The 24,371-nt window shown below is 36.5% G+C and overlaps 1 protein-coding gene across 1 annotated transcript in view; it reads right to left on the bottom strand.

The window, feature by feature from the left end:
• The window catches only part of CCDC125 (coiled-coil domain containing 125), a 57,377-nt gene that overhangs the window by 24,899 nt on the left and 8,107 nt on the right, over positions 1–24,371 (bottom strand). The window lies entirely within an intron of this gene.

The raw sequence follows: 24,371 nt of genomic DNA, 5'->3' as shown, positions 1-24,371 counted from the left end.
TCATTCTGGTTGTCTGTGTGGGACACTGCCACAGCCTGGCCCGATGAGTGGCGCCATGTCCACGCAAGGATCCGAACCAGCGGAGTTCGGGCTGCTGAAGCGGACCGAGAACTTAACTGCTGGGCTACCCCGCTTTGGTTTTTGAAGTCAGGTGTTTTGGGGGCTGTCTCTCCCGTGTAGATCTAAGGGTTGGGTTGCCTGATGTGGAGCTCGGAATCCGGTGCTTCTCAGGGAAGAGTTGCGATCCCTCCTGCTTGGGGCTGGCTGTGGTTGGGGGTGTGTTTTTTCCTCAGCTAGACCATTTCTCTGCCTCTGCAGTGGCTCTTGATTTTATCCTTTTATTCTTTGTGTGGAGGCTCTGTTCATCCAGTTTTCAGGTCCCTCTCATAGGGATTTATTCCATATATAGTTGTAGATTTGCTGTGTCCGTGGGAGGAGGTGATTTCAGGATCTTCCCACGCTGCCTTCTTAAACCCTCTCTCCCTCTCATTTTCAAATTGGGTTGTTTTTTGTATTGTTCAGTTGTACTTGTTCTTTATATATCCCGGATATTAATCACTATTCAGATAGATAATTTGCAAATATTTCCTTCCATTCTGTAGGTTGCCTTTTCACTCCTTTGTGTTGATTTTGTCCTTGATAAACAAAAAGTTTGACAAAATCCAATTTGTTTATTTTTGCTTTTATTGCCTGTGTTTTGATGTCATATCCAGGAAATCATGGGCAAGTCCGATGCCATGAAGATTTTTCCTCTATGTTTCCTTTTAGGAGTTTTATATTTTCAGGTCTTACATTTATGTTTTTAATCCATTTTGAGTTAATTTCTATATATAGTGTAAGTTAAGGGTCCAACTTCATTCTTTTTCATGTGGATATCTGAGTTTTCCAACACCGTTGTTGAAGATGAGAAAAGTTAAAATAAGTGGAGCCATTTTTGCATAGAGGTAGGGCAGCCGTTTCAGAGGACCTGCCGGCACGTCTGACTCCTTGAACCTTTGGACTGTTTGAACTGGGCCAGATCTTTGGCCTTAGCCAAAACCAATACTGTTTTCCAAACTTGTGCTTGTAAAGCTAACAGGAACGCAGACATCCTGACCACAAAAGCTGATGATTATGGACTCCCTTTCTGAAGATAGACTCTGTAACCAGCCATATATAAAGAATAACCTAGTTTAATACCTATAGAAGATTTTTTTCCCTCTTCTTTTCATACAATTGCCCCTTTCCTTTCCCCATAGAAACCCTCGTCTTTCACCCTGTAATTGGGACACTATTTTGGTTTCTACTTGAATCTGTGCTCCAGGAGTTGCAATTGTTTGATCCCAGATGAATGCTTTGCCTCTTAAACTGGTTTCTGTTTTTGAAGGTTGAGAAGGAGAATATTCTTTCCCTTTTGAGTAGTCCTGGTACACTTGTCAAAGATGATTTAACCACATTTACAAGGATGCATTTCTGAACTATTACATTCCATTCATCTATTTGTCTGTTTTCATGCCACTGCCACATTTTTTTTATTACTGTACCTTTGTAATACATTTTGAAACCAGAACTTGTGAGTCTTCCAAAGTTGTTCTTTTTTAAAGTTGTTTTGGCTATACTGGATAGCTTGAGATTCCATATGAATTTTCCAATGATTTTTTTCTATTTTTGCAACAAATGCCATTGACATTTTGATAGAAATTGATTGAATCTGTAGATTGCTTCGGATAGTATGAACATCTAAAGAATATTAAGTGTTCCTATTCATGAACACAGGATGTATTTCCATTTATTTGTGTCTTTTTATATTTCTTTCATCAGTGTTTTGTAGTTTCATTGTATGAATCTTTCACCTTCTTGGTTAGGTTTATTCCTAAGTATTCTATTCTTTTTTTTATACTGTTTTAAACCGAATTGTTTTCTTAATACACTTTTGGTTTCTCAATATTATTGTATAGAAATGCACCTAATTTTTGTATATTGATTTTATGTCCTTAACTGTGCTGAATTGGTTTATTAATTCTCACAGGTTTTTTGTGGAATCTTTAGGGTTTTCTACATATAAAATCATGTTAGCTATGAAGAGATATTTTTACTTCTTCTTTTCCAATTTAGATGCCTTTTAATTTTCTTGCCTAATCGCTCTGGCTAGGACGCCCATACTTTGTTGAGTAAAAGTGGTGACAGTGGGCATCCTTGCCTTGTCCCAGATTTTAGAGGAAAAGCTTTCAGTCTTTCTCTATTGAGTATGATGCTACCTTTGGGCTTTCATAAGTTGTTTTAATTATGTTGAGGTAGTTTCCTTTAATTCCTAGTTTTTTGACCATCTTTATTATGAAAAGATATATCAGTTGCCTTTTCAGCATCTATTGAGATGATCAAGTGTTTTATTGTCCTTCATCCTGTAATGTGGTGCTTGCATTGATTGATTTTTGTATGTTGAACCATTCTTGCATTCCAGGAATAACCCCCTCTTGGTAAGGGTGTATAATTCTTTTAATGTATTGTTTGAGTTGGTTTACTAATATTTTGTTGAAGAAATTTGCAATACATTAGGAATTTTGTCTGCATTTTTCTTTTCTTGTAGTTGTTTTTTTCTTCTGATTTTGGTATCACACTAATGCTGGCTTCACAGGATGAGCTTGTAATTCTCAATTTTTTTAAAGAGTGTCAGGAGGAATGGTGTTAATTCTTCTTTAAATGTTTGTTAGAATTCTCCAGTGAAGCCTTCTGGCCCTGGGCTTTTTTCTGTTGGGAGGATTTTGATTACTAATTCATTCTCCTGACTCATTACTACTTTGTTTGGATTTTTTGTTTCTTAATTATTTAGTCTTGGTAAGATGTGTTTCTAGAAATGTATGCATTTCATCTAAGTTATCCAATTAGTTGTCATATACTTGTCATAGTAGTCTCTTATAATCTTTTTTTCTATCTGTGGCATCAGTTTAATGTTCCCTCTTTCATTTCTGAGTTTAGTTATTTGAGACTCTCCTCTTTTTTTTTTAGTTATTTTACCCAAGGCTTTATCAATTTTGTTCATCTTTTCAAAAACCAACTCATACTTTCATTAAATTTTTTAATTGATTTTCTATTTTCTATTTAATTTACCTCTGCTCTAATTCTTTATTATTTCCTTCCATCTGCTAGCATTGGGCTTTGTTTGTTCTTTTTCTAGTTTCTAATGGTATAAAGTTACATTGTTGATAATGAGATTTATCTTTTGTAATGCACTCATTTATAGCTATAAACTTACCTATTAGCACTGCTTTCACTGGAATTGAAGTTAAGTTGTTATCAGTTTAAATAGATTGTTATGGCTACAACATATTTTATGTAATTTCTATGGCAATCAGAAAGAAAATACCTACAAAAATGTACAGAAGAAAATGAGAAAGGAATCAAAGAATGTCACTACAAAAAAAAAAAAAATCAATGAAACCCAAAGGAAGGCAGCAGAGAGGAAAAGAGGGACACATTTTAAAGAAGACATACAGAAAAAAATTAACTGAATGGCAATAAATCCTCTATCAGTAAATATTTCAAATACAAACTTATTAAACTCTTTGATCAAAACATATAGCATAGCTGAACGGGAGAAAAGACAAGATCCAACTGTATGCTGGATAAAAGAGACACACACTCACCATATCCCTTCCCCCAAGATGGCATGGTGTGATCAGGAGGAAACTCCCAGCTCCTAGTATCTCCCTGGGGACAGAAAGAGATGACTGAAATACACAACCAATGTTCTGACCTTTTGAGAGGCTGCAGGAGGAAATTGTTTCTGTCTTGTCTGATTCTAAACACTGACAGGAAAGTGTGCCAGATGCTAGGCCACTGAGAACAATGGTAACAAGATGGAGCATTACTCAACATGGTCGCTCCCCTTGCTTAGTGCAGAACAAGCAGAAGAAAACTTACAACTCTAGAATTCTCTCTAGAGAGGGAAAGAGTTGGAGTATGTGTACAATGTTCTGGCATTTCAGAGTGGTGCATAAGGTACACGTATCTGTCTTGACATATTCAGAGTACTGATGGGTCCCTCATACTCTAAAAGCCTAAAAGCCACTGAAAATAGCTCCAGAGAAATGGCAATGCCATGGACAGATGCCATAAGTATGAGACTAAGAGCTCTTGAAAAAGAAGTCTGACAATTTCTTTAATTTGGTATTTGCATATGGGGGTTGAAAGTAGATGCATCTGTAGTTTTGAGAGGCCCACAGAAGTTCTAGCCAGACGTTAACATGAAGAGCTTTCCCAGAGTGAAGCCAGGTTTTGAAGACTTGGACAAGTGACTGTTTGTTAAAAAACATGGGTTGTAATTTTAAGGATTCTCTACAGAAACAGAAACAATAAGATATATAGATAGACAGATAAATGGTAGTTGATAGATAGATTTATTATAAGAAATTGGCTCACATGATTAAGGAGGTTTAGAAGTCCCAAGCTCTATAGTTGGCAAGCTAGAGACCCAGAACTCATGTATAGTTCTGGTTCAGTTCAAAATCTTGAACACCAGGACAGGAGAAGATGTAAGTTCTAGTCTAAAAAGTGGCTGGCTCCAGACCCAAGAAGAGCCGATGTTTCACTTGGAGTGGAAAGGCAGGAAAAGACTGAAGTTCCAGTTCAAAAGTAGTAAGGCAAGAGAAGTTCTCTCCTAATCAAAGGAGAGTCAGCCTTTTTGTTCTATTAAGACCTTCAACTGATTGCATGACAGATACTAACATTAGAGACAGCAATCTGCTTTACTTAGTCTATCAATTTAAATGTTACCTTCATCCAAAAATATCCTCATAGGCACAACCAGAAAATGTTCGACCTAATAGCTAGGCACCTCATGTTAGTTTGACACATGAAAAGAACCATCATAGATATACCAACACAAAGCTACAAGGCATAGGAAGGAACAGAGACACATGGTTCAATGAAAAGAATAAGATAAATCTCCAGGAAAAAAACTCTGAAGAAATGGAAGTATATGAATTAACTGACAAAGAATTCAAAATAGCCATCATAAAGATGCTCAGTGAGCTCAGGTAAACAATGCACGAAGAAAATGAGAATATAAACAAAGAACACATTCATGCATCACTTAATGACAGAGATACATCCTAAGAAATGCATCGTTAGGTGATTTTGTCATTGTATGAACATCATAGAGTGTACTTACACTCACCTAGACGATATAGCCTACTACATAGGTAGGCTATATGATACAGCCTTTTGCTCCTAGACCACAGCATGGTGCTGTACTGTATACTGTAGGCAATTGTAACACAATGGTAAGTATTTGTGTATCTAAACAAATTTAAACATAGAAAAGGTATGGTAAAAATATGATATAAAAGATAAAAGATGGTACAGTTGTATAGGGCACTTACCATGAATGGAGCTTTCAGGACTGGAAGTTGCTCTGAATGAGTCAGTGAGTGAGTGTTGAAAGGCCTAGGACATTACTACACACTTCTGTAGTATTTATAAATACTGTACACTTAGGCTACACTAAATATATAAAAATATTTTTCTTTCTTCAACAATAAATTAAACAGCTTACTGTATTTTACTTTTTTTTTTTTGAGGAAGATGAGCCCTGAGCTAACATCCACCAAACCTCCCCTTCTTGCTGAGGAAGACTGGCCCTGAGCTAACATGTGTGCCCATCTTCCTCTATTTTATGTGGGACACCTACTACAGCATGGCTTGCCAAGCGGCGTCATGTCCATGCCCCAGATGCGAACCGGCGAACCCCGGGCCGCCGAAGCAGAACGTGTGAACTTAACTGCTGCGCCACTGGGCCAGCCCCTGTATGTTACTTTTTAAACATTTTAATTTTAACAGGATTCAATAACTAGAAAACATTGAGAGAAAAGTAAAAAAAAAATTTTTATTTCTTCTGTTTTGTTTTCACTTGGTTATGCTGAGTGTAATTGTGAGTAGAGGCAGAAAGTTTGAAATTATAAGAACTGTGTTTCACTAATTAAACCATTACTTCTGGGAGTGACATCACAAAGATGGCAGAGTAGGAGATCCCAGTCTCCATTCCCTCAGAAAGATAAACAATTATACAGCTATCTATAAATAAAAACAGCTACGGGAGAGCTCAGGGGTCCACTTAAGAAGCTTCAGCAACAAAATAGAGCAAAAAAAAAAAAAAAAAAAAAAAAAAAAACACCCTGAGAATAACTGCCAAGAAATGGTGGAAAGAATAGTTTTATTTTTCCCACATCACCCTATCCCCCAGGCCAGCACAGCTCAGTGCCAAGAGGGAACTCCCGGGCCTGAGAGTTCCCTTTACCAGGAAAAAGAGAGGGGGTGAGTGAGCACCTTTTATAGCCTTTTGGGCATACTGCATGGACTCCACTAAGATACTGGCACAGTGGAAATATCTAGAGATGGCTAAGAACATGGAAGAAGAGCCAGGGGCTACCAGTATCAGCCATGTGACAGGAGTGACCATGGTTTCCAGTGGCCTGCTCTGGAGAGGACCCCAGAAGCCTTTGAAGATGCTGCACACCCTCTTCCTAAGCTTTCATCATTGAGATCCTCCTCACTGACCCCAGAAGATCCCAACAGCTTTCACTCCTGAGGAAATCAACAGCCAGTAGAGCCACCACAGACCCCCTATAGATTTTGCTGCTGAGTTTTTGCCCCACAGGTATTCATGTTTGCAGACACCAGCTGCCTGAGTCCCTCTCTACTCCTTTCCCTCCTTTTCCTGCCAGAGCCGGGATCCTTACTGACAGACTGCCACAGCCTCTGCAGCTGTGTGCTTGCAAGAAGCCAGACTAGGCCCCGCTGGCTGACTCCCACCACCCCCAACATGCACCTGTGGAAAGTCCCTGCAGTCACGTAACTGCACACAGAGAGCCAAGACTGCACGGCTTCTTGAGGGCTTCGTTCCAGCCCTATCTCCTGTCACTGGCCAGCACCACTGTGAGCACCTGCAACTAGCCCCTGCAGCTAGACACCTGCATGCCACTGGTCTTACTCTCTTCACTCTCCTCCACTGTCAAATTTATTCTCACAACTAGCTCCTAAAGCTGCATGAGTACATCAACAGCCCAGGTGTCTGCAGCTCTTGGGTGCCTGGAGCTAGCCCCAGTTTCTATTATTGGCCTATATAGCAGCATGTGCCTGCTGCTAGCCCCTACAGACATGCACCTGCATGTCACTGCTCCAACCACCTGTCAATGGCCACCAGTGCCAAGCACATGACTATGTCTAGCCCCTGCAGTCATGTGAGTAGACAGTGATAGTCTGGGCCCCTGCAGTTGCTCATATACCAGCATTTGGCACTGGCCCCTGCTGCTGGCCCTGGCCCTCACCACTGTGCATGTGTCTGTATTAGGTCCCTGTCACCATAAAGGTACCTGTAGCTCATCCCTGAAGCCAACCTTGTGCACACCACTGGCTCCAGCCCTCATTGCATCCCATCTTGGTCCTTATTTGCTGAACCTGGAATGCTGCTGAGGACCCCAACAGCCTTTGCAGCCACTATGAACCCCCTTCAGCCCTCAAGAAGGATCAAGTTGTTGTCAATGCTGTGGACACCAGCTGTCTGAGACAAGACATCAAGCCCACCTGGAACTGTAGCTACCACATGCCCCTGCACTTGGTGTCCCACTTTGCTTTACCTGGAATCACAGCACGCTCTAGTGTGACCCACCCACAGACACATACCTTTCCTTACCAGAATCAGTTCTAAAGGTTTGAAAGAGGTGGCTGCTTCTTCCAATGTGCAGATATAGAAGTGATTTCAGCAAAACATCGATTTGAACCACTCTCTGTGCATGAAAATACCTTCACAAGAGCCAAGGATTCCAGGAGGAATTATAGCAACCAAGTAAAGTGTAGAAATAAGAAAAGATGCATTGAGAAGGGTAGGAAAAATAGATTCACATAACTCCATTATCCCTCCACCAAGCCCAGGCAGCCCAGCTCAGAGAGAGACACCTTCCTCACAGGAGGAGAGTAAAGTGAGCATCCAACTTCACCACAGACCTGAGAGTTGGCCAACCCCAGCACCAGGCCAACTCATGTCCCTAGGTGGCTCCTGAATGCTCCTACAAACCCAGGACCCAGGCCTACCCCAGCACCTGCTGACTCCAGTAGCCCCAAGTGGCATCTGTGGCACTGGGCTTGCATGAACCTAGATACTGGCTTACCCCAGTGTCTTTCTACTCCAGGAGCCTCAGACATCTCCCATGGCCCAGACAGCTTCTACAGCAGGGTTCCCACTTGGCTCCCATAAACCCAGGCCCCCAGATCACTCTGATACTTATGGCTCCAGTAGCCCCAAGTGGATCCCATGTTAGCAGGCTTCTGGCAGGCTCCTACAAAATCAGACCTTTGGCTCACCCCAGCATCTTCAGATTCTAGCATCCCCAGATAGCTCCCACAGCCCCAAGCATGTTCACTGGCACCAGGCTCCCAGTAGGTTCTCACAAACTGAGGCCCCCAGCTCACCCAGCACCAACCATCTCCAGCAGCCCCAGGCAGATCTTGCAGCCCTAGGAAGCTCCCATGGTAGCAGGCTCCCAGCAGGATCCAGTAAATCCAAGATGTAGTCTCACCCTAGAATCTGCTGGCTCCAGAAGCTCCAGGAAGCCCCAACAAATCCAGGTGCCTTCCTCAACTCCAGCCTCCCAGAAGGCTGCTGTGAGTACAGGCCCCAAGCTGACTTGGACATAAGTCAGTAGCAGTGACCCCAGGCAGATCAGCAGATATATGAAGTACCCATAGTTCTGGGCAGCTTTCTTGGCTCCAGGCTCCTAGAGGGCTCCTGCAAACCAAGACTACCAATCCACCACAGTGCAGACTCACATCCACATCCTTAGGCAGCTAAGGTGGTCCAAGGCTCCCGGCTCACCCCAGAACCAGGCCACCTAAGGACTCTAGCAGCAGGCCCACCCCTGGACAGCAGCAGATGGCTCAACCAGATTTCTGGATGTAGTGACTTGCAAAGAGCTGTGCCTGTCAAAGTCAGTCTGTAAAGACTGGAAGAGGAGCATACTTCCTCAAATGTTCAGAGACCAATGCAAGGCCACAAAGATTATGAATGATCAAGGAAACATGACGCCACCAAAGGAAACTAATACAACACCAATGGCCAACACTAAATAAATGGACATCTATAAACAGTCTGAAAAAGAATTCAAAACATCCTCTTAAAAAATTCATTGAATTACAAGAAAACATAGAAGAACAGCTAATAAAATTAGGAAAATAATGCATGAACAAAATTAGAAGTTCAAGAATGAAATAGAAACCATTAAAAAGGATCAAATAGAAAACCTAGAGTTGAAGAATACAACAACTGCACTGAAAATTCAATAGAGAGCTTCAGCAGCAGATTCAACCAAGCAGAAGAAAGAATGCATGAAATAGAAGTCAGGCAATTTGAAATTATCTGGTTATAAAAGTCAAACGCAAAAAGAATGAAAAAAGTGAAGAAAGTCTACATGAATGATGGGACATCAAAAGAAGTATGGCGGCTGGCCTGGTGATGTGGTGGTTAAGTTCACACCCTCCACTTTGGCAGTCCTGGGTTTGTGGGTTTGGATCCTGGATGCAGACCTATACACTGCTCATCAAGGCTTGTAGTGGCATCCACATGCAAAATAGAGGAAGACTGGCACAGATGTTAGCTCAGGGACAATCTTCCTCAAGCAAAAAAAGAGGAAGATTGGCAACAGATGTTAGCTCAGGGTCAATCTTCCTCACACACACAAAAAACTATGTATCATTGGAGTCCCAGAAGGAGAAAAAGGAGAAAGGAGCAGGAAGCTTATTTAGAGAAATAATGGCTGAGAACTTCCAAAGTCTGGGAAGAGATTTAGACATTCAAGCCCATGAAGCTATTAGCTCACCCAAGATTTCAACCCAAAAGTATCTTCTTCAATACATATTAAAATAAAACTGTCTAAAATCAAAGACAGAGAGAATTTTAAAAGCAGCAAGAAAAAAAATTTCTCACATATAACGAAACACCATAAGGTATCAGCAGATTTCTCAGCAGAAACACTGAAGGCCAGGAGAGAGTGGGATGATGTATGCAAAGTTCTGAAAGAAAAAAGAACTCCAACCAAGAATATTTCACCTGACAAACTTTTCCTTCACAAGTGAAAGAGAATTTCCTGGGTGAACAAAACCTGAGGGAGTTCATCACCACGAGACTTACCTTAAAAGAAATGCTGAAAGGAGAAGTTGAGCTGAGATGAAAGAATACCATAATTAGTAACATGAAAATGTAAGAAAATATAAAACACACTGGCAAAGGTAATTGTATAGTCAAATTCAGAACTCTAATACTGTAATATGGGGGTGTTAATATTTAACTTTAGTAGAAATGTTAAAGGACAAATGTATTAAAATAACAATAACTACATTAATTTATTAATTGGTAAACAATATAAAAAGAGAAAATTTGATATCAAAAATATAAATTAAGTGTGTGTGTGGTAAAAAGACAAAGTTTTTGAATGTTATCCAAATTAAGTTGTTATTGGCTTAAAATAGACTGTTAATATGTAAGATGTTTTATGTAAGCCTCATGATAATTCCACACAAACAGAAAAGCCTACAGAAGATACACAAAAGGTGAGAAAGGAATTAAAGCATATCACTATGGAAGATTATCAATCCACAAAGAAAGCAAGCAAATAAAAAGAAAGGAACAAGGGAATTACAAAATAGGCAGAAAAAAGTAGTAAGATATCATTAGTAAATCCTAATTTATCATAATTACTTTAAATGTAAATGGATTATATTCTCCAAACAATAAGCATAGAGTAGCTGAACGGATAAAAGCAATATCTGATTATATGCTGCCTAAAGAGACTAAGTTCAGCTTTAAGAAAATATGTAGGCTCAATGTGAAGGTATGGAAAAAGATATTCAAAGCAAATGGGAAACAAAAGAGAGAAGGTTAATTATATTTATGTTGACAAAATAGACTTTAAAACTATAATGAGAGACAAAGAAGGTCGTTATATAAAAATAAGTGATGTCATCAAAACAATATAACAATTTTTGGGACTGGCCCAGTGGCGTAGCAGTTAAGTTCATGCATTCTGCTTTGGCGGCCCAGGGTTTGCTGGTTCAGATCCCAGGCATGGACCTAGCACCACTCATCAAGTCATGCTGTGGCAGGTGTCCCACAAATAAAGTAGATGAAGATTGGGCATAGATGTTGTCTCAGGGCCAGTCTTCCTCAGCAAAGAGAGAAGGATTGGCAGCGGATGTTAGCTCAGTGCTAACCTTCTTCAAAAAGAAAGAAGACCATATAACAATTTTAAGTATATATGCACCCACCATTAAGTTCTCCAATGAGCACTTGAATGTATTCAGCAAATACTAACATTTCTGAAGGGAAAAATATAATAAAACAACACAATAGTAGAGGAATTCAGTACCCCACTTTCAGATATAAGTAGATCATCCAGATAGAAAATCAAAATGAATATCTTGGACCTGAAGTATATGTCATGCCAAATGGACCAAACATACATATACAGAATATTTCACCAATAGCAGCAGACTAAACATCCTTCTCAAGAGCACATGAAACATTCTCTAGGATAGAACATGTTAGGTAATAAAAACCTTAGCAAATGTAAGAAGTTTGAAATCATACTGAATATCTTTTTCAATAACAATGGTATGAAAGTAGAAATCAATAACAGGAGGAAAACTTGAAAATTCAAAAATATGTGGAAACTAAACAACACTCTTCTAAACAGTAAAAGGGATAAAAAAGGAAATTAAAAGAGATAGCCTTGGTGCGTAGTAGGCTATACCATTCAGGTTTGCATAAATACACTCTAATGTTTGCATAATGACAAAATCACCTAACAATGCATTTCTCAGAATGGATCCCTATTGTTAAGTGACACATGAGTGTATGGACAATTATACACCAAAAAATTGGATAACATAGAAAAAAGTAATAAATTCCTAGAAACATACAACCCACAACACTGAATCTTCAAGAAATAGAAAAGTTGAACAGATAGATAATGAGTCAAGAGAAAGAAACAGCAGGTAAAAATTGCCCAACAAGTAAAGCCAGAAACAGATGGTTTCAATGGAGAATTCTACCAAACATTTAAAGAACAACTAAAATAAATTCATCTCTTCCAAAAAACTGAATAAGAGGGAACATTCCCCAAATCATCATACGAAGTCAGAATTACCTGACACCAAAGTCAGACAAGGACATCACAAGAAGAGAAAACTACAGGCCAATATCCCTGATGAATATAGATGAAAAAATTGTCAATAAAATAGTAGTAAATTGAATTCAATAGCACATTAAAAGAATTATACACCATGATCTAGTGGAATTTATCTCTGGGATGCACCAATGACTCAACATATGCACATCAATATATGTGATATACCACATTAATAAAATGAAAGATAAAAATCATATGATCAACCAACAGATCCATAAAATTATTTGACAATATTCAAAATCATTTTATAAGATAAACACAAAACAAACTGTATATAGAAGGAAAGTACTTCAAAATAAAAAAGGCCATATGACCAACCATCAACTAACATCATAGTCAACTATGAAAGGTTGAAAGCTTTCCTGCTATAAACAGGAACAAGACAAGGATGCCCACTCTAATTACTCTTATATAAAAGAAGACAAAATAATTTGGCAAGGAAAAGAATAAAAGTCATCCAAATTGGAAAGGAAGAAGTAACATGGTCTCTGCTTGCAGATGATGTAATCTTACATAGTGAAAATCCTAAAGATTCCAGCAACAATCTGTTAGAACTAGACAAAAATTTCAGTAAAGTTTCAGGATCAAAAAATAAGCATACAAAAATCAGTTGTGTTTCTGTACATTAACTATGGACTATCTGAAATATAAATAATGAAAACAATCACATTTATGATAGCATCAAAGTTAAAAGACTTAGGAATAAATTTAACCAGGGTGGTAAAAGATCTGTATACTGAAAATTATGACATTAATAAAAGAAATTGAAAAAGACATAAATAAATGGGAAGAAAGCCTGTGTTCATGGGTCAAATGTCCATACTACCCAAAGCCATCAATAGATTCAAAGCAATTCCTATCAAAGTTCCAATGGCATTATTCACAGATATAGAAAAAATAATCCTACAATTTGCAGAGAACCACAAAAGACCCTGAATAGCCAAAGCAATATTGAGAAAGAAGAGCAAAGCTGGAGGCTTCACAATTTCTCATTTCAAAATATCCAAAGATATAGCAATCAAAACAGTATTATAGTGGCATAAAACAGATATATAGACAGGTGGAACAGACTTGAGAGCACAGAAATAAGCAAACATATATACAATTAACTAATATTTGAAAAGGGAGCCATGAAGAGTCAATGGGGAAAGGATAATTGCTTCAACAAATGATGCTGAAGAACCTGGATAACCACATGTAGGAGAGTAGAATTGGACCTATATCTTACAGAATACACAAAAATTAACTCAAAATGGATTGAAGATACATGTAAGACACAAAATTGTAAAATTACTAGAAAAAGACATAGGGAAAAACTCCTTGGCCTTTGTCTTGCCAGTAATTTTTTGGATATAGCAGCAAAGGGGCAAGCAACAGAAGTAAACATATAAGTGAGTCTACATCAAACTAAAAGGTTTCTGCATAGAAAAGGAAAATTCATCAAAACAAAAAGGCAAACTATGGAATGGGAGATGACATTCGCAAATCATCTATTTAATAGGGGTTAATATCTAAAATATATAAGAAACTCATACAAATAAATAGCAAACCCCCAAAACAATCCATTTAAGAAATGTACAATATACTTTAATAGACATTATTTCAAAGAAGACATACAGATAGCCAGGAGGTACATGAAAATATCCTCAACATGACTAATCATCATGGAATGCAAATCAAAACCACAATGAGATTTCACTTCACAGCTGTTAGAATGGCCACTATCAAAAAGAGAAGAGACAACAGGTGTTGGGGAGGCTGTGGAGAAAAGGGAATCCTCGTGCATTGTTGGTGTAAATGTAAATTGGTACAGACACTATGAAAAACAGTATGGAGTTTCCTAAAAGAAAAAAAGATTACTATAGGATCTAGCAATCTCACTTCTGGGTATATATCCAAAGGAAATAAAATAGCTGTATTGAAGAGTTATCTGTACTTCCACATTCATCGCAGCATTATTTACAACAGCCAGACTTGGAAACAATGCAAGTGGCTATTGATGGATGAATGGATAAAGAAACCATTGATCATTGTTGTTATTATTCAGCTATGAAAAGAAATCCTGCCATTTTGTGACAGCATGGATGGATTTTAGGGCACTTTGCTAAATGAAATAAGTCAGACACAGAAATACTGTATATTCTCACTTATACGTGGAATTTTACTTTATTTTTTGTCATCTTTAAAAAATATATTTTTTGTGGTAACATTGGTATATAACATTATATAAATTTCAGGTGTATATCATTATAGTTCGATTCCTGTGTAGATTACACCATGTTTACCACCAAGAGACTAATTACAATCCATCACCACATACATGTGCCTAAACATCCCTTTTGCCCTCCTCTGTCCTCCCTTCCCCTCTGGTAACCACCAATTCAATCTCTGTCTCTATGTGATTGTTGTTGTTTTTACCTTCTACCTGTAAGTGAGATCATAAGGTATTTGACTTTCTCCCTCCGACTTATTTCAGTTAGAATAACAACCTCAAGTTCCACCCATGTAATCACAAAGGGCCAGATTTCATTGTTTCTTATGCCTGAGTAGTATTCTATTGTGCATATATACCACATTGTCTTTATCCATTTGTCTCTTGATGGGCACCTAGGTTGCTTCCAAGTCTTGGTTATTGTCAATAATGTCACAGTGAACATAGGAGTGCATATAGCTTTATGCATTCGTGTTTTCATGCTCTTTGGATAAATACCCGGCAGTGGAATAGCTGGATCATATGGTATTTCTATTCTTAATTTTTTGAGGGATCTCCATACTGTTTTCCATAGTGGCTGCAGCAGTTTTCACTCCCATCAGCAGTGTACAAGGGTTCCATTCTCTCCACATCCTCTCCAACATTTGTTTCCTGTCTTGTTATTATAGCCATGCTGACGGGAGTGAGGTGATATCACATTGTGGTTTGGATTTGCATTTTCCTGATAGTTAATGATGCTGAACATCCTTTCATGTGCCTGTCGGCGATCTGTATATCTTCTTTGGGGAAAAGTCTGTTCAGATCCTCTGCCCAGTTTTTAATTGGGTTGTTAGTTTTTCTGTTGTTGAGCTGTATGAGTTCTTTACATATTTTGGGTATTAACCCTTCGTCAGATATATGGTTTGAAAATATCTTCTCCCAATTTTTAGGTTGTTTTTTCATTTTCTTGATGGTTTCCCTTGCTGTGCAGAAGCTTTTTAGTTTGATGTAGTCCCATTTATTTGTTTTTTCTATTGTTTCCCTTGCCTGGTCAGACAAGGTACTTGAAAACATGCTGCTAAGACTGATGTCAAAGAGGATACTGCCTATGTTTTCTTCTAGAAGTTTCATGGTTCCAGGTCTTATCTTCAAGTTTTTAATCCAATTTGAGTTAATTTTTGTGTATGGTGTACAATAATGGTCTACTTTCATTCTTTTGCATGTGGCTGTCCAGTTTTCCCAATACCATTTATTGAGGGGACTCTCCTTTCTCTATAGTATGCTCTTGGCTCCCTTGTTGAAAATTAGCTGTCCATAGATGTGTGGGTTTATTTCTGGGCTATCAATCCTACTCCATTGAGCTGTGCATCTGTTTTTGTGCCATTACCATGTGTTTTGGTCACTATAGCTTTGTAGTATATTTTGAAATCAGGGAGTGTGATGTTTTCAGCTTTGTTCTTTTTTCTCAGGATTCCTTTAGCTATTCAGAGTCTTTTGTTGTTCCATATAAATTTTAGGATTCTTTGTTGTATTTCTGTGAAAACTATTGCTGGAACTTTGATAGAGATTGCATTGAATCTGCAGATTGCTTCAGGAAGTATAGACATTTTAACTATGTCAATTATTCTAGTCCAAGATCACAGAATATCTTTCCATTTCTTGTGTCATCTTCAATTTCTTTCAACAATATTTTATAGTTTTCAGTGTAAAGATCTTTCACCTTTTTGGTTAAGTTTACTCCTAGGTATTTTATTCTTTTTGTTGCAATTGTGAATGGGATCGTATTCTTAATTTCTCTTTCTGCTACTTCATTATTATTGTATAGAAACACAACTGATTTTTGTATGTTGATTTTGTATCCTGCAACTTTACCACATTCATTTATTATTTCTAAAAGTTTTTTGGTGGGTTCTTTAAGGTTTTCTTTATATGAAATCAGGTCATCTGCAAATAGTGACAGTTTCACTTCTTCCCTTCCAATTTGTATCCCTTTTATTTCTTTTTCTTACCTGATTGCTCGGGCTAAGACTTCCAATGTTATGTTAAACAAGAGCGATGAAAGTGGGCATACTTGTCTGGTTCCTGTTCTTCGAGGGATAGCCTTCAGTTTTTCTCCATTGAGAATTATATTAGCTGTGGATTTGTTATGTATGGCTTTTATGATGTTGAGGTACTTTCCTTCTATACCCATTTTATTCAGAGTTTTCATCATGCATGGATCCTATGTCTCATCAAATGCTCTCTCTGCATCTATTCAGATGGTCATGTGATTTTTATTCTTCATTTTGTTAATGTAGTTTATCATGTTGATTGATTTGTGGATGTTGATCCATCCCTACATCCCTGGCATAAATGCCACTTGATTATGGTGGATTATCTTTTTAATGTGTTGTTGTATTCTATTTGCTAGTATTTTTTTGAGGATTTTTCCATCAATGTTTATCAGTAATATTGGACTGTAACTTTCTTTTTTATGTGTTGGCCTTGTCTGGTTTTATATCAGGATAATGTTGGCTTTGTAGAATGAGTTGGTAAGCTTCTGGTCCTCTTCAAGTTTTTGGAAGAGTTTGAGAAGGATAGGTGTTAAGTTTTCTTTGAATGTTTGGTAGAATTCACCAGGGAAGCTATCTGGTCCTGGACTTTTATCATTTGGGAGTTTTTTGATTACTGTTTCAATCTCCTTTCTGGTGATTGGTCTATTCAAACTCTCTATTTCTTCTTGATTCAGTTTTGGAAGGTTGTATGATTCTAAGTATTTATTCATTTCTTCCAGATTATCCAATTTAGTGGCATATAGCTTTTCTTACTATTCTCTTATAGTCTATTTCTTCATAATTCTCTATGCTAGGTTTTGTTTCTAGAAATTTTTCCATTTCTTATAATTTTCCAATTTGTTGATGTACAATTGTTCACAATACCATTTTATATTCCTTTTAATTTCTCTTTCATAGGTCATAATGTCCCCTGATTTTTGTTACTTGAATCTTCTCTCATTTTGTCTTAGTAAATCTAGCTAAAGCTTTTTAAAAAATTTTTTTAATATTTTCAAAGAACTGATTTGGTGTTAATGATTTTCTTTACTGATTTTCTCAGTTTTGATAATTTCTGCTCTAATATTTCTTCTTTCCTTCCACCTGGTAGCTTTGGGTTTGATTTGTTCTTCTTATTCTAGCTCCTTAAGTTATAAAGTTAGTTTGTTGATTTTAAATCGCTCTTTTTTAATGTAAATGTTTACAGCTATACATTTTCCTTTAAGCACTGTTTTCATTGTATCCCATAAAGTTTGCTATGTTGTGTTTTTGTTTACATTCATCACTATATATTTCGTAATTTGTTTTATTTCTTCTTTGTCCCTTTGTTTCTAAGTATTTTGTTAAATTTCTCAAATATGTGAATTTTACAGCTTTTCTCTTGTTAAGAATTTTTCACTACCTCTGGTTGTAGTCAGAGAAGATATTTTGTATAATATCAATATTTTTAAATCTATTGAGACCTTTTCAGTGGCCTAAACTATGACCTATGGTAGAAAATGTAACATAAGCACTTGACAAAAATGTGTGTTTTGTAGTTGTTGAGCAGTGTTGTGCATATGTCTGTTAAATCTAATTGGTTCATTGAGTTATTCAAATCTTTTTCCTATCAATCTGCTTTCTGGTTGTTTTATCCATTACTTAAAGTTGGGTATTGAAATCACCTAGTGTTATTGTGGAGCTATTTTTCCCTTCAGTTTTTTAATTTGTCCTTCATATATTTCGAAGTGTTTCTTTTCTTCTTCTCCCCGAAGCCCCCTAGTACATAGTTGTATATTCTAGCTGTGAGTGCCTCTTGTTGTGCTATGTGGGACCTTGCCTCAGTGTGGCCTAATGAGTGTTGACATGTCCACACCCAGGATCCAAACTGCTGAAACCCTGGGCTGCTCAAGCAGAGTGCACAAACTTAACCACTCAGCCACAGGGCCGGCCCCCTTATGTTTTGAAGTTTTGATGTTTGGTATGTATATATATACCAAATAAGTATATGCCAAACATCAAAATGATAATGTATCTTAATATAATAAATATAATATACGTTATTATATATACATGTGTAAAGTGTATATCTTTATAAATGATCTTTTTTGCATTTTTTACTGCAGTAACATTGGATTATAACATTATATAGCTTTCAGACGTACATCATATTTCAAATTTCGTGTAGATTACATCATGTTCACCACCCCAAAATTAATTATAGTCCATCAACACATGTGTGCCTAATTAAATTATCTTTTTAATTCATTTTACTTTCATTATACATGTGTCCTTAGGTTTATAGTTAGTTTCTTTTAGACAGCACATAGCTGGGGCCTTATTTTTTTCCATTCTATCAATCTTTTTATTGGGGGGTTTAGTCTATTTACATTTAAAACAATTACTAATAGGGAAGGACTTTTGCCACTTTATTTGAATTCAATAAAACAAAACACTTTCAAGTTCAAAACAAAAATCCTTTTTTGTTTCTCATATCCTGTCTATACTGCCTTTCTTTGTATTTAGTTGATTTTTTGTTGGGACACGTTTCAATTCTCTTCTCATTTTCTTTTGTGTATATTTAATAGATATTTTCTTAGTGGTTACCATGGGGGTTACATATACTATACTAAATTTATAGCACCCTGTTTTGATTTGGTATCAATTTAAGTTCAATCACATACAAAAGTTCTACTTCTTTATAGCTCTGCTCTCACAATTTATGTTATTGATGTCACAAATTCCATGTTTACATGCTCTGTATCCACTAACATAGACAATTATTTTTATGTGGTTACAATTATGAACATGATTATTTTAGAGGATTCTGCACACGTGTATTAGATCTAGTTGGTTTGTTGAGTTGTTCAAGTGATCTATTTCCTTATTGCTCTTCAGTCTGCTTGTTTTGTCTATTATTTAAAGTATAGTGTTGAAATCTCCAATTATTATTTTAGAACTCATTACTTCTCTCTTAATTCTTGTCCATATTTGTATATTTTGAGCATTTGTTATCAGATGCAGAAATCTTTATAATTGTTACATATTCTGGCTGTATTAAATTTTTCATAAATATATCATATCTCTGTCTCTTGTAATCTTCTTTGATTTAAAGTCTATCTTGTTTTATTTTAGTATAGCTACTCCAGCGGTCTGTTGGTTACTATTTGTATGAATTTTTTTCCATTACTTTCAACCTATTTGTATCTTTGGAATTAAAGTTAATCTCTTGTAGAAAGCATATAGCTATATCAACTTTAAAAAAAAATCCATTCTATCTTTGTCTTTTGATTGGAGAGTTTATCCATTTATATTTAAAGTTATTGCTGATAAGGAGGGGCTTACTTTTGTCATTTTGCTATTTGTTTTTCATATGCTTTATAGCTTTACCCCCTCATTTTGTGCCTTACTGTCTTCTTTTGTGTTCAGTTGATTTTCTGTAGTAAAAAATTGTTATTCCTTTCTTATTTCTCTTTGTGTATATTCTATAGATATCTTCTTTGTAGTTATTGTATTAGTTTGCTAGGGTTACCATAACAAAAATAATACAGACTGGGTGCTTAAACAACAGAAATTTATTTTCTCATAATTCTGGAGGCTAGCAGTCTAAGAACAAGGTTTTGGTAAGTCTAGTTTCTTCTGAGGCCTCTCTCCTTGACTTGTGCCCCAAATCATAGACAAATTTTTTAAATGCATTTGTCTTTTAAGTTTGTAGAAAGTAAAAACTGGAGTTACAAACTAAAAGTATAATTATACCAGCTCTTATAATTACCCATGAATTTACTTTTACCAGAGGTCATTATTTCATATCACTTTGAGTTACTATTTACTATTCTTTTGTTTCAATCTAACGTACTCTCTTTAGTATTTCTTTAAGCATACAAGTAGTGGTAACAAACTCCCTTAAGTTTTGTTTATCTAAAGTATCTTAAGTTCACCCTCATGTTTTTAAGGACAGTTTCGGGTTCTCAGTTGATGGTTTGTTTTTTTCCATCTACACAAATATGTCAACCCACTGCCTTCTGGTCTCCAAGGTTTCAGATGAGATATCTGCTGATATTCTTATTGAAGATCCCTTATATGTGACCACTCACTTCTCTATCATTGCTTTCAAGATTCTGTCTTTGGAATTCAACAGTTTGAATATAATGTGTCTGCATGTAGGTATCTTTGAGTTTACCCTATTTGAAGTTATTGAGGTTCTTGGATTTGTAGATTCATAGCTTGCATCTAATTTGGGAAGTTCTTAGCCATTATTTCTTTAAATAATATTTCTACTCCTTTCTCTCTCTCCTCTCCTTCTGGGACTGCCATAAGGTGTGTCTTTGGTGGTGTCACACAGATCCTTCAGACTTTGTTTACTTTCATTCCATCTTTTTTTCTTTCTGTTGTTCAGACTCAATAACTTCAATTGTCATGTCTTGAAGTTTATTATTTCTTCGACTTGCTCAAATCTGTTTCTGAATCTCTCAAGCTAATTTTTAAATTTGACTTATTGTACTTGCTAGCTCTAGAATTTTTTATTCCATTTTTATATCTTTATTGATATTTAGTTTGTTCATACATCATTTTCCTGACCTTGTCAACTGCTTTTAGTTCCTTGAGCATCTTTAGACAATTGTTGTCTAATAAAAAAAAGTTGTTTTAAGGTCTTTGTCTAGTAAGTTCATCATCTGGACTTCCTTAGTGATGATTTTTGTAAACTTATTTCCTTTGAATGGGCCATATCCTATTTCTTTGTATAATGTAATTTTAAAAAAAAATCTGGACATTTGAAGTTCATAATATAAATCTGGGAATTAGAATCTCCTAATATTTCAGGTTGCTTTTTTGTTTGTTTTGTTTTGTTTGTAAGTGCTCTGTGCTGAGAACCACCCTGAGATGTAAACATCAGGCCTGCATCTTTCCCTAGGTGTGCAAATGACTTTTTAAATTGTACCATATATATGGTTGCTTTTGATGTCCTAATCCTTAAATAGCTGACTCTAAAAAGGGGAAAAAAGGAAAAGAAATGAAGATATAAAAACAGATACTTCTTTTTAAATCCCCTGGAAGCAACTTAAGCCAATGGTGGTTACAAAAATGGTGGCCTGCCTCTATGTCTGCATTCCTGCTATCAGAAGAATCCATCAGTAATCAGAAACACACATTATGACCTTCTTTCCTAATCAAAAACTTGGGACTAACTCAAGTGGAACTGCTTAACATCTCTCTTCCATTCTACTTCAGGGTCAGTTTGTGGACAGGATATATTCCTTGCTCTTTAATGCTGCCTAGAATATTGTTCCCCCATTCAATTTTTCAAACATCTTTTAAGTGTCATGCTAAGGAAGTATACATCCCATTCATCCCTCATTGGGCCTGTTCACTTTACTACTGGCCACATTTTCTCAATTATAGACGACACCAGGATAATGACCTTTTTTCATGAGCTAAATCTTGCCCTCAGCCTTTTGGCACCTCATTCTCAGGTCTTTGACTCTTTCCTGTAATGTTCTGTTTATCTCATTTGCTCCTAGCCATATTTTGGGCTGTATTGTCACCATAATGGAGTGATGGCTTAAATTCCTAACTTAAGCAATGAAACTTCCAAGTGTCACATCCTATCAATCCTTATAGCTCAAATAATTGATACAACTGCATTTAAAAAAAATTTTGACTTCTATCTCAATGTTTGCTCTTTATAATCTGAGACCCTAAAACCCATCACTCCTTTGCCACTATTTCCAATTATACTGACAGAGCTAAGCCTCAACCCCAAATGAACCCTGCGTTTCAACATATGTATCTGAGTCCAAACAACAGCTGAATGATCTTAAACCAAAGTACACAAACAGGTAAGACAGTATCACAACAAATCGATGAGATCCTACTCCAACTCAACACTTAATTTTGCTTCCAAATACACCCTTACATCTTTAGCCAGCTGTCAATTCCAACTTACAAATGAATTATGACATATCTTCACCATTTCCTTCAAACCCCATCCTCACTTCTCTTTGGTAAAAAGGAGCTAACATCGTCTCAGAATTGAAAGATGAAACATAATCCACGTAAGTTCCCAGGTGAGATCTTGCTCATTAACTAGTCTCCATTTCTTTAGACCCTCATCAGATTGCAATTATCATCTCTCTTTCCTTCCTACAGTAAACTAAATATTTTTCCTATTGAATGTTGACATCACCACACTTGTCCTAGATCCCTTCCTTTTCAATCTCAGGCTATCAGTTATTACCCTGCATATTTCATCCCGAGTTTTCCTCACGAAAGGACCGTTACCACAAGTGTTCAAACTTAGACAATAAAATCGTCTATTTAACAGAAATACATCAGCATTTTTCTCACATCTTCACAATGCATTCCTCAGGGTAATTGTTTATGTGCACAATTGCTTTCACTTATTTTTTAAAAAATTATTTTATTGAGATCATGTTGGCTTACAACATTGTGTAAATTTCAGGTGTACATCACTACATTTCTGAATAGACTGCATCATGTCCACCATCAACAGTCCAGTTTTTATCATCACCATACATATGCGCCCCTTTACCTCTTTCACCCTTTATCCATTCTTTCCTTTATCCATTGTATGTTCTTGGCCACTTTATTGAAGACTAGCTATCTATAGTTGAGTGGTTTTATTTCTATTCTTTCACTTCTGTTCCATTGATCTGCGTGTCTGTTTTTGTGCCAGTACCATGCTGTTTTGATTACTATAGCTTTGTAGTATATTTTGAATTCAGGGACTGTGATACCTCCAGCTTTGTTCCTTTTTTCTAAGAATTGCTTTGGCTATTTGGGATCTTTTGTTGTTCCATATAAATTTTAGGATTCTTTGTTCTATTTCCATGAAGAATATCACTGGGATTCTGACTGGGATTACTTTATGTAGTACAGACATTTTAACTATGTTTATTCTTCCAGTCCATGGGCATGGAATATGTTTCTGTTTCTTTATGTCAATTTAATGTCTTTCAATAATGTCTTATAGTTTTCAGTGTATAGGTCTTTCATCTACTTGGTTAAATTCATTCCTAGGTATTTTCTTCTTTTTTTTTTTTTTGCTACTGTAAATGGGATTGTATTCTTAATTTATTTTTCTGATAGTTGTTGTTAGTTATAGATATGCAACTAATTTTTTCTATGTTTATTTTGTACCCTGCAACTTTACTGTATTTGTTGATTATTTCTCATAGCTTTTTTGGCGGATTCTTTAAGATTTTCTATGTATATAGAATCATGTCATTTACAAATAGTGACAATTTTACTTCTTCCCTTCCTATCTAGATCCCTTTTTCTTTTTCCTTGCCTAGTTCTCTGGGTGTTCTGGCTATTCCTAGATTCTGGCCTAATTTCTCCACTACTATGTTGAATAAGAGTGGTAAAAGTTGTCATCCTTGCTTTGTTCCTGTTCTCAGAGGACTGCTTCAGTTTTTCACTGTTGAGTATGATGTTGGCTGTTGGTTGGTCATATATGGCCTTTATTATGTTGAGATACTTTCCTTCTATATCCATTTTATTGAGAGTTTTTATCATAAATTGATGTTGGATCTTGTCAAATGCTTTCTCTGCATCTATTGAGATTATCATATGATTTTTGTTCTTTATTTTGTTAATGTGGTGTATCACCTTGAGTGACTTGCAGATGTTGAACCATCCCAGAATCTCTGGAATAAATCCCACTTGATTGTATATATGATCATTTTAATGTATTGTTGTATTCAATTTGGTAATATGTTATTGAGGATATTTGCATCTAGGTTCACCAGCAATATAGGCCCCGCAATTTTCCTTTTTTATGTTGTCCTTGTCTGTTTTTCTTATCTGGGTAATGTTGGCCTTGTAGAATGAGTTAGGAATCATCCCATCCTTTTCAATATTTTGGAATAGTTTGTGGAGGATAGATATTGAATCTTGAGTGTTTTGTAGAAGTCTCCAGGGAAGCCATCTGGTCCT

Source organism: Equus quagga, chromosome 9 (genome assembly GCF_021613505.1).
Source record: "Equus quagga isolate Etosha38 chromosome 9, UCLA_HA_Equagga_1.0, whole genome shotgun sequence".
Taxonomy (NCBI): Eukaryota; Metazoa; Chordata; class Mammalia; order Perissodactyla; family Equidae; genus Equus; species Equus quagga.
The sequence above is the reverse complement of the archived record's forward strand: the minus strand, read 5'-3'. Positions and strand labels throughout refer to the sequence as shown.